The sequence below is a fragment of the Atractosteus spatula genome, chromosome 1 (genome assembly GCF_055471065.1).
Source record: "Atractosteus spatula isolate fAtrSpa1 chromosome 1, fAtrSpa1.hap1, whole genome shotgun sequence".
In the NCBI taxonomy this organism is placed as follows: Eukaryota; Metazoa; Chordata; class Actinopteri; order Semionotiformes; family Lepisosteidae; genus Atractosteus; species Atractosteus spatula.
This window is the reverse complement of record NC_142706.1, coordinates 269,758-282,319: the sequence shown is the minus strand read 5'-3', so window position 1 is coordinate 282,319 and position 12,562 is coordinate 269,758.

The window sequence follows — 12,562 nt, the reverse complement described above, 5'->3', positions numbered from 1 at the left end:
TTGTGGGTGCTGTGGCTTTAATGCTATTGGCTTGTGAACAGCATCTCCCTATCCCAGTGCAGAGTGCCACATTCAATAAAACCATGAGAAAAAGAGATTCACAACCCAAAACTGTGTCAGTCTTCTGTGTAAAAAAATCATGGACATTATTATTTGAACATCATGGGTGCTGTTTTTAAAAAGCTGTTGAGTAAAGATTAGGAATTTTCCTGCTGAATGAAAACAGGAAATAAAGAAAGGGTTTCAGAAATAAAACAAAGCTTTATTCCCCTGCTTACAGTCTGGGTAATTGGAGACTGTGCTGTTCTGCTTCCTATGGTGATATACAGTACAGGTTTTTGCATGAAACTCTATTGAGCAGTATTTCTCGGGTTGTGAACGCATGTATGTATACAGCGGTCCCCTAGTGTTCCAGATGGTGCGTAATTGTGTATCAATGAAAACCCCGATGTCCCTGAGTGTCAGAAAAAAATAATTAGCTTACTGTTATGTTTATGTAGGGGTTTCTGAAAATGTTCACAAGTAGAGGTCTTTATAATGCATTTAGTTTGAAGGCTTTCTGTGTTTCCCTTGCGAAGATATGGACATAAGAGTATTCGTGCGTGGTCAAAAAAAATGGCAGATAAATGACAAAGTGAAGGCTGTGAAAACCTTCACAATGTACTTTATACACAAAGCAAGTGTTCTCGCAACTCTAGGAGGTTTCGTGAAAATGCTACGAGCATGCCAAAATCATTTTCAAACTTCAAGCTAACTTTACCCCGGTCTGTTTAGTGTGTAAAACACCTAGTTGGAGTGTCTGATTGTAGAAGAACATCGGCCTATCCCAGTGTATTCCATGGCAAACCATGACATATCCCCCTCCCCCCCCAAAAAACAACAAATGACCAAAATGTTTCACAAAAAATCAAAGTTGTGAAAAGTTAGGGGTCTTGTTTACTGTGGAAAACACGTGGTTTAAGCATCTTGGGGGTTGTGGTGAAAAGTTTGTTGACTGTAGAAGAGCCCCAGTAGATCAAAGTATTGCATGTATTATAGTGTCATATTGAAAATCATAAAACTGTACACCAGTTCATAATAAGATATATACTATTCATAAGCTTTGTATGTGAAACACCTGCATATGACCGTATCAAGCAGAGTAACCCAAACTCATAATCCTTTACAATGTTGCATATTGTGTGACTATTGGGTTCAACCCTTCTTTAATTATTGAAACTCTCCACAGCCCCCAAGATCCCTAAACCAGGTGTTTTACACAATACACAGGACCCCTGATGTTTCAAAATTTTAATTTTATTTTTGAAACCTTTCTGTTATTTCTTTTTGATTTTTGAATATGGCAAAGTTAAACAGTTAAACATGTAATACACTGGGATAGGGAGATGTTTTTCCACAGTTAGTAGATTTTTTATAACAGCACCTATTCTCATCCACTTCCACCTGACCAATATTTATATATATAACTGGCTTGCAGATTTTGTTTTCACATCTCTTCCTCCAACCCATCTTCACCCTTGCAGTAGCTCCCTGGATAATCCTTCATGAAAAGGAAGGGGTGGGTCTGAAAGTCCCATCCTTATGGACAGGTTGTCACACTCCTCAACCAGGCGAATTAATAAAACTCACTATTTGAATCATGTCTCTTCTCAACAGTGTTTAGGGTTTTGAGTGAACTACTGAGATGATTAAAAGACAAGGACAAAACAGTAATAACTGTACGTTTTAGTGAATAAGGGAAAGTACATTTTGAGGAAATAACATATTTTTCTACTTTGATTAGTCATGTCCTTCCTCTTAACTCATCAGAGACCTGCCTTAGAAAAACAAAGGGAGATGGGTGTTGGCTGTAAAGATACACAACACTGTTCAAAATTGGAAAATTCTGTGTTGCTTACTATGAATGAATAAGATCAGTGAGCTGTGTCAGCATGTACTGTAAGCACACCTCAACACTGCTGCTGGCCACTGTCATCTTTGCTAGTGCTGGTGCATGAAGCATGGGTCCAAAATTGCACTGTAAAACAAATAGTTATTTTTATCAAAATACATTTGATAATTTAAAACCTTTTAGCTACATAAACACTTAAAATCGACTTAATTAGGCCAAAAACTGGTACACCTGTATGCACATTGAGGTGTTGAAGATGTCTGCAATATATCCCAATCTGTTTGAGGTAATATGTCTGAGGAATAATTAAATATTTTTTACACACTGATAAAACATAAATGCTGAACAGATGTTGGCATTTGTCTTAATGTCTTTCAGTATTGTTTATTATAGCCTTTGGTCTGTCTTGACCAGGTATTAATCCAACAGTATTTGCAACTGCATGTATCTGTGATACTGGTTAGGTAGTATATAAAGTATTATAATTGCTATCAAGTAATTAGCATATTTCATGCATCAGGTTTCAAGGTCACTGTTCTACCTCAGACAGAGTAAAAAAATCATAACCACTTCAGTTCAGTTTGTCAGATGCACAAGCACAATGAAATGCCTATTTACATGTGTGCTCTGATACAAAAACATTAAGGAATCACCAAGACATAAACACAGAACAGCAGCAGCAACACCAACTTAACATACATACAACCTAAAAAATAAACAAGTAAGCACAAGTAGTTTGAGAAGAGAAAAACACATCAGTGTGAGTATAAATGTAGGTGTAGTAATGTAGATGAGTCTAGTCAGTGGTAGGGGCTGAGTTCAGTAATCTGACATCTTGAGGGAAGAAACTGTCTCTGAATCTAGATGTTCATGCCTGTATGCTCCTATAATGCTTACCAGAGGGAAGAGGGGAGAAAAAGTGAGAAACCAGGATTACTGTTGTCCTTAGTGATACTACCAGCCTTTCTGAGACAGTGAGTTATAAAAATGTCCACGACAGAGGGAAGATGTACTCCAATAATGGATTGGGCTGACTTGATTACCCCCTGTAACGCCTTTTGATCAAACAATGACCTGCTGCCAAAACACACTGTAATACCACAGGTGCGCACACTCTCAACTGTGCATCTCTAAAATGTGGTAAGGACAGTTGAAGATAGACCAAAGTTTTTCAACTGAGGAAGTAACAGCGCTATTGTGCCATCTTTGTAGCTCAAGTTACATACTGAGGCTGCGTTAAATCATTAGTAATGAAGTTACACAGGAACTTGTAGCTGCTAACCATCTCTACAGCCACTCCATTGATGTGAATAAGGATGTGGTCCCCACCCCGCTTTCTAAAATCGATGATCAGCTGTTTGGTTTTGCTATTGTTGAGGGAGAGATTATTGTTGAGGCACCATTCCACCAGGTTTCTGACCTCATCCCTGTAGCCGTCTCATCATTACTGGAGATTTGGCCTAAGATGGTAGTGTCATCAGCATTCTACAATATCTTGACAAGTAGCAATGCAAGCTTGATATTCAGAAACACCTCAACAAACAAACTAGATGTTGTTTTCTGTCACTAAAACAATACTCATTCTCTAAAGTTTTATTTCAGAGCCATATTTGTTATGTTATGTTATTTTATATTATTTGTTATGAATAAAAAATGATTCACACGCAAAATAGTTTTTAACAGAAATTCTGGAGGGAGCTAATCTCACTCACACTATAATTTTGAATGTACTGTGTTTCAGAATACATCTTTGTGTTTACAAGTCCATAAATAGAGCATGAAGACACTTCTGGATAAATTGTGAAATATTTATTCTCATTCCCTTACTGCCACTTTTAAGTATGCATCTAAAATCATAACCATGGCAAGCAAGAAAGCAATGTTTTTCCTAGTGTCATTGCAATGTTATTCTGATTGTGTTGTGTAGCCCCTGTATTTCTTTAGTATGAGTGTAGAAAAAGTTGCTTGATCAGATCTCCTCATTCCACATGTTTCCTGACCTTGGCCACCTCTGCTTTCTGTTGGCATCGCTGCCACATACTGCACATATCAGCTCTGTTAATATAGCAGTATCCTGCCTGTCATTCATGTGACTACCAGCATTGTAACTTCACATTATTTTAAAATGGCTATAATGCCATTTCAAACCAACAACTTAATATAATCTGTTATGCATTGTTGTTGTATCTGGTTATTTCTACATTGGTCTGTGGATTACAAAAATAAGTAGGTACATATAAGGGCATATAGAGTATGGATACTGTATATACAGTAAATGTACTTTTAAGATTGTTTTACATTTTCTGGAAAATTATTCTCAGAACATTAACATTGTGGTGATTATACTGAATTTCCATAAATTTATTTTTTCTAAAATACTAAACCCTACTTTCTTGAACCAGTCCTTAACACTGTTATCTAATCAAAGGAAATCAATTAATCAAGGAAAACCTAAAATGGTTAGACTATGACCAGACCTTTGTCACTTGTTGTTTTTGTAATTCATACAAAATCACAAATCATACATCAGATTTATATATCAACTCCGGATCACCTAAATGAAATGTATTTTAATTGGTGAAATAAAAGATAGGGAAAATAACATGACATTCCTAAATGTCACTTTAAATCCACGCATTTTCTAACCACTTCTTCCAATACAGTATCATAAAGAAGCCATAGCCATTCCTGGCACACCACGGGCACTTGGCAGGGTAAGATTAAATTATTTTGAATGTGTAGTTGCTTAGAGCTCTATTCAGGTTGAAAATCCTTTATCAGAAATTCCAAAATCCAAAAACCTCCAAATCCTAAACTTTTTAGCTCACAGTGATGTCATCGATAACGTACCCTCTCCCTCAAGTTTCTCGGACCTGATGTACAGATGCAGCCATTCAAAATGCGCGGGCGATACCGCATTATTTTGCGGTACGCTGTACGCAGTCTACCGCAAGCTACCGGTAAATACCGCGAGTTACCGTAAATTCTCCTATAATACGACAAGCAAAATAATAGTATCCGGAATTTCCGCAAGGTGGAGCTAATAAAGCTCAACCTCTCATGTTTGAGCTGTGGCCATCAAAGTCTTTAACGAAGATATTACTAATAGTATTAATAATGAATGACCTTGGACAAGCTGTAAGTGTAAACTCAAAGTATTGCCCTGGTCAACATTCTTTTTTTCATTGACCGTCTTTGTAAAAGTAACACCACAGCATTTCGCAATCACGCATTTGTTTCCAATCATGCAAAGTACAGTAATTTTTGAGAATCGATTCACCATGCCTTTCACATGCTCATAAAAGAGATTGATTTAGGAACATAAACATATTACCGTATGAAAACTGTACTGTATACAGTATGTATATGTATATTTAATGTCTTAACTGTGCCCGTTTAAGTATTGAATATTCATATCTAATTTTACCACTGAAGGGAAATCTTAGTAGCTGAGCATAAAAAGAATAGGAGCATACTGCAACGCGTGTGAAGGCCATAAACGATATTAATTTTGGAACATAAACATACAGTATATGGCTGGTCTCGGTACTTTAAAGAAAACATACACGAAACATGGTTTCATTATGACCAGAATCGGTCTTGAGATATTTTTAACTTGATTTACAGTATTTGAGAGGTATGTCTTAACACCGATACTACAGTGCTTAAGTACTGCTCACGTATATGTTTCTAGGTTTATATTATGCATTTCATACGGTCAAATTACTTTTGAGCAACTAATAAGAAGCGCGAAACGGTATGCGTTTTAGTTTCGTTTTGTGCTGGGACCCGTGGATTGATTAGAGATATCAAGTACATACCGGACATTTTTTAAATGTTGTAGTTCGTCTTGAAAAAATGTTACGAGTACATCATCTATCAACAATTACACAGGTTCTGTTTCCATATTGCGGATTTTGGTTACGTAATATTATTTTCTAGATTTCACGTTGTGAATATATGATTTGGGCAAACAGAGCCGCAAAGAAGTACATTATGGGTTGTTGTTTTTTTTTGCAGTTTTATCTAGAACAAGCGATGCTTAAACCTTTGTCTGATTCTTGTGAAACTATCCACACGACAGTTACAGTACCTAGGAGTTGACTTCAGTGATGTCACTGATGGGATGTTTCTAAAAATCCATCCTCTGTAAAACGTCTTCTCTAGTTGTCCTGCATATGTATTTGCTAATGAAGCTGTGTGTTCTGAGCCTGGATCTCTACATTTCTGTATGAACCAGCTTAGAGGGCTAAAGACAGCTTGTGTTTAAATTGAATGTAAGGCAATTTATGCTTCTAAAGTCATGGTCAGCATTTATTATTGTACTGTGCTGTAAACTTGTTCTGTGCCTAGTCACATTATTTTATAGCGTTTTTATAGCATTATCAAATCCGGTGGCGCTGTGTGTTAGTTTCCTGACTCCCATGTCACATGGTCTGTGATTGAAACCTGTGAAACCGGTTTAATTCGTCACAGCCAGCACTCCGGCAGAGAGGGGGTTGTACTCGTAAAGTAGAAGCAGGCGAGATTTCCAGCGAAAGACACCTCCCCCCCTCCCCCACCCTCATACGATTCAAATTGTATTACAGCATTGTAATTACACATTGTAATTGTATTACACATTGTACACATGCTTAAAAGAGAAGAGAGAAAACGCAAGCCTTCTTCAGGTGTGAGGGTCTTCTGCTCAGAATGAAACGCTAAAATGTAATGTAGGCTCTGAATGGGTTCAATTATGATTTGGGCTTGATTAAGGTCGCTGCCTTTCATCTAAAACCCTACTTGAATCCTTCTAAACTAAAAATCAGTGTTAGTGAGTTCTAAATAAAGAGGTATCCAGGTAACAGTGAAACGGGCGGACAGTCTGGGGAGATTGCCCGTTTTCCATGTAAATAGTTCCCTGGTTCCGCACCCCTTCGTGTTTCTCTCGCTCTCTCTCGGGTCACCTGATCATTAGCTCGAAAGATTTCAGTGCTTTGTGTATATTCTAATGGTAGTGGGGGCAGGGTGTGTGGGAACAGGTTTGGTTGAAATTGCATTGGAGATCTATATTCTTCACACCTGAAACATTTTCTCTGAAAGCATTTTCTTCGCAGTTTTACTGATCTTGTTACAGCATGTTACAGTTTACTATTATTAACCATATTTTAAGTGCTTAATGCCATTTTTTGACCAGGCACGAATATTCTTAAGTCCATATCTTCGCAAGGGAATCAGTGCGAATTGCAATACTAATTAAATGACCGCAGCCACTTTCCACCCCCTCTGCCAGCAGGAACATTCCTATTCTTAGCTCAGCAGCTCATTACAAACCGGGTTTTTTTACACAGCGATACAGCTTTGCGTTGTGAATCTGTTTTTCCGTGTTTACAAAGAAAGTGGAATACAGTGATACTACCTGCTATACAGATACATATGTTTAGATATTTAGACTCTTAAATTAATATCATTATTAATAATAATGATTATAATGATAATAATGATAATCGGCCAGTGAAAGCTCTGTTGTCCTTCACATCAATGCCTGAAACATTTTACCGAACCCAGGATTTTACAGAGAGGGAGGAGGCGCAGAGCTCAGCAGTACAGAACGAACATTCTGTTGCCTGGAGCGCTTATGGCAGCAATCGCGTCTGCATTTATAACTTAGTTTTTGAAATTAATCAAGCAATATGAAGCATCTCTTTTTACTTTTAAGTCCCTTAATTATCATTAAGCACATCTTTCTCACCACTTAGACTACTTTTTGATACCATCCTTAGTCAAACCAGAAACGTGTTGTTCTGTCTAATGACATTACAAGTGGAAAGATTACAGATTTTAATCGTCTTTAATTTTGTTACGTTATACATTTTAGAAACGTTTCATCCATACAAACACCACAAAACTATTTTCGATTGTATTTCTGAATATTATGTTACACTTAGTTCACTGTTTTAAATACATCTAATTAAGAAAGTTAGGTGTTAGCATAAACTATTAGCAATCAATAATATTAAATTTAGCACTGTAATAAGCTGTTGCACTTTACCCCCCATCTTGTAAAAATATATTTTCATTGTTCAAATATACATTAAGTCTGACTATCATATAATAAGTTAAATACAAAACTAAAGAAAAAATAGGGTTAAATATAATTCAAAATATTTTGCTAACAATGTTAACTGTTTATGAATAATAAAATGTATTAACTAAGGAGTAGGATGGCACAGTTGTTAGTATGTTTTTTGTTTTGTTTCTTTTTCATAAATACAACAGTAGTACCTGATGTCTCAGTGGCTTTCAAAATTAAATTATGCATGCAAACCTGTGAACTAGAAAGATAACTAAGATATACATCCATTTATAATGGTGGCGAAGTGGTTAGCATTGCTATCTTGCAGCACTGGGGTCCTAGGTTCAATTCCTGCCATCCTGTGTGTGTGGGGTTTACATGTTCTCTCTGGGTTACATGGTTTTTCTCCATATGTGTGATATGACTCCCTCTCGCACTCCAAAACATACTGGTAAGTTAATTGGTTTATGGGAAAACTGGCCCTGGTGTGTGTGTGTTTGTGTCTGTCTGTCCTGTGATGGACTGGCGCTATGTCCAGGGTGTATTCTGCCTTGTGTCCGTTGCTTACTGGGATAGGCTCCAAATCCTCTGTACTGGATAAAGAGATTAGAAATGGATGGAAGTAAAGCCACTGTGTGGATGGAACTATACACAGTGTTAGAAACCCACTATGAAATGGCAGCATCTCACTGAGAATAAAATATTTTATAGTGCTGGCTTAAGGAAACAGCCTTTCCACCTCTCTTGCACATCAGTATCCATACCTAGTTATTTAAACAAATTGCCTCTAATTATAAACATCTTAATATGCTGGCTCTGTGGATCCGCATCAGCTATGTTTGCCCATTCCTTCAATTCATGTGCATCCAACACACAGTTCAATGCCAGCAACTACACATAATCTAAAATACAATCCTTATTTCAGTATCTATGTAAACATATAGTCTGTTAACTTCATCATCTTCATCAAAAGTATGCCTAACCCCATTAGGAAGTGTTCTTGTTATAAGTGTATTCCTCAGCTTTCCCCAAATTATCTTCTTCTTGCCAACATCTCTAGTCTTTTATCCTGCAATAACTCAGCCAACACTTAAATCTCCAAAAGCTGCTTGTGTTAATTTCTTTAACTCACAAATATCATGTGTAAATACTGGCCATGTAATACTCTGCATTGTGGAATAATAGTTTATTTTAAAGGGAACTAGAGAAACTAAGAACTAGAGAAATCAAGAAAGGCTTTTTTTCTAGAATTAATAAATGCACATCCTGTTCACTGGGGAAATTAAATCCACACTGAGCAATCTTCAGTATGTTCAGAATATGACAGCAAGAATTCTATCAGGGATGCATTACACCTGTTTTCAAGTCCTTGCACTGGTTACCTATCAGATTTCGAGTCAACTTCAAAATCCTTATCCTCCTTATATACTGTCCTACAACTGTTATTATTGATCACCGAATTATTGTACTTGACATGACTTCATTCAGCCTTTCCTGAACGTCTATGACAGGCAGAGAGAGTGCTGTTTCTGGTGCGATCTTTTGCAGCTGACATTTCACTGTTTTAAACGAACAAGAAATTAGATTGCTCATAAATCAGTTATTCTATATAAACACAGCGTAATTGCCCTCCGAAAATCCTCTTTTTCTTGTTCGTTTTAGAGACCTTGATCGAAACTGATTTTAGATGTCAGAAAGGATTTATTTTCTCTGTATTTCCTACATTGCTTTGTCGAGATTTTAACTTTATATCTAACTTTATATCTAGGCTCAGATTTCAACTATAAATCGTACAGTAATTAATAGCAGTAAATACTGATGTTTTGCGCCCTCTTACCACAAAAATATATGTTTTGTAGTTGGGATTAACTTTATTTCGTATGCGTAGCTACTCCGATTCGGACACCGAACAGTTAAAGATGGCGGCAAATCAGACACCCAGAGAGGGGGGGGGGGGGCGTCTTCTCGCCTCCATAACTAAAATGCCAAATAGGAGTGGCTTAAGCGACATACACAGTCGTGTAACTGACAGTTTGAGGTAGCCTATCGTGTAAATTTCACTTTGTTGCTGATAGGTTAAGCTTTCGAAACTCTGCCCCAAAGTCATGTGACTGATTTTTCGCCCTGTTTCGTTGGTTAAACGCAATGATCACAAGCACCACCATGGTAACTGGGATGTGTAGTTTTTAATTCCGTTTGAATTATAACTGTACGTACTGTCTTCATATTTGGCCAGGGCTTTAAAGAGAAGGCGCGCCAAAAAATTTCGGTGCCGTCGTCTCCGCTTTAAAGGTACCCCCGTGCTGGAAGAATTTGACTTTGGAACGTTTCCCCAGCGTAGTTATAGTGGACATAAAAACAAGAGTTCGCTGGCATTATATCCTAGAAGACACAGACCGGCGCCAGACCGGTAAATGCTTGATGAACTAGGGATTGGACAGTTTCCAAGTGCTTGTACAATCGATGGAAATGTTCAAATAAATGTGCAAAAGAAATAAACAAAATAATCATTTATTTCTTTATCATATTGGCTAGCTAAGGTCCTCTCTTTGCTAGTTAGTGGCTGTGTTTCTGCGTTGGGTAGCAACGGGTGACTGTTCTCAGGCGGAAGATGTAAACAGCTTAATTTTCATGTTAAATAATTTTTAAAAATTAAAATTCATTCTATACAGCAATCACATATTTGGGTACCGTTTCATAAAACTTTCATGCTTAAAATGTTTAGGGAGAAATGGAAGACTGGTGTGTATTTTTTCTTTAAACTATCAAGACCAGCCATACACAGTACAGTTTATGTACATACAGTAATGTTTATGTTCCTAAATTAATATAGTTTATGACCTTCAGATGCGTTATGCTCCTCTTCTTTTTATGCTCAGCTACTAAAATTTCCCTTATAAATTCCATATAAATATTCAAAACTAAGCGGATTGAAATGTGCACAGTAAAGACATTAAATGATTAAATCTTTTCACTACCAACCAATGCACCACGAGTGCCCCTGTCGGTCATTTTGGCCAGCCAATCACTTACCGCGGTGCCCTGCGGTGCCCTACGGTGCCCTGCGGGTTGGTTACTGTACCGCGGGTTTTTACCGCTCATTTTGAATGGCTGCATCTGTAGTTGTAATGTCTGGGGCTGCATTTATCTTCAAATTTGTAAGCAGTGATCATCATGTTTTGTTTTGTTTTCTTGTACAGTAAGTACAAAACGTTATTTTTACGTGAGATCTTAATTTCACCTCCATGTATGAGTGTAACTTGACTAGCGTCATTACTTGTACATTACTTCAAAAATAAAATGCTGACTTTATTCAGGTTTCATTTTATTTACCAGTAATCATATTCAATGCTTTGTTTTTATACCTTACATAAAACTTAATACCTGTATAGTAAAAAATAAAATACAAATGGCGTATGTGTACTGTAACCTTTTAATCAAAACATGACATCGTAGGTGGAGACTGATATCTTACCTTTCTGATGGTATTATGTTTAAAAAATCATTAAAAATGTATATAAAACTACATTCAGGGTATATGTATAAGCTATATTATGAAATGTAAATGGATATCGTGTTTAGACTTGGGTCCCATCCCCAAGCTGTTCCATTTTATAGATGCAAATAAAAAATATTCCGAAATCCAAAAAAATCCTAAAGTCCCAGGAATTTCGGATAAGGGATTCGCAACCTGTATTTTGCAATGCTTTTTCCTTATAAAATGTATGAATTTAAAGCCTTTAATATTTACCTCAATGTGGACGAACCCCCTTTTATTGGGTAGTGTGGAGTTTCCACATGAACCGTAACTTTATCTTTCCATAATCTGTAAGTGTCTCTTCCCAGATAGCAGTGGCAATAGCCACTTTTGGTCAAATCTGGTTGGCCTGGGGCGCTCATTAACCATCTTATTTACCGATGTCCCGACCTGGAAAATTACAGAGGCTGCTATCAATGTTATCCCACTACACACACTGCTTCCTAAAACCTTGAGGACTCTGAGGAAAAGGCAACCTTTGACCGCCTCGGGAACCACTTATATAGGGAGCTAAAGTCACCAGGTGCAGCCAATTCCGTGATTTCCCTTCGAGAATCCGAAGAATGTGGCTCTCCTGAATACAACGACTCTGCCCCTTAATAACTCACCCATGCTTCCAACTGCACTTTACTACACTTAAATTAATCTATCTCTGGGTTCATGATTTTTTTAAATTGCTGCTTTTTTTGCTGCTATCTGAATTTTTTTTTCAAAAACTCCCTGGGGCCAGGACAGTGTGGTAAATGGTGCTGTAATTCTACCTCAACACTGTCGGTCAGATCTAAAGTTGTAATGAATCATTAATGAATCTGTTTCACTTGCCAGAGCTTTGATCGATAGTCTTGATTGTTTGGCAATCATAATTTTTGTTTGGGGAACATGTCAAAATCCGATGCACAGAGAAGATTCCATATAGATCGCGGAAATGCTCAGTTGACACCCAAGGTAGGGTTTGGGTTATTATTCACACTCTAATTAGACAAGTTTTAAGCTCAGCGCTGGATATTGCGACCCAAGTCGGGTTTAGGATGGGTCAGGTCAGGATTAATTTTTTTTTGGAAACTCTCTGGGGCCTGGT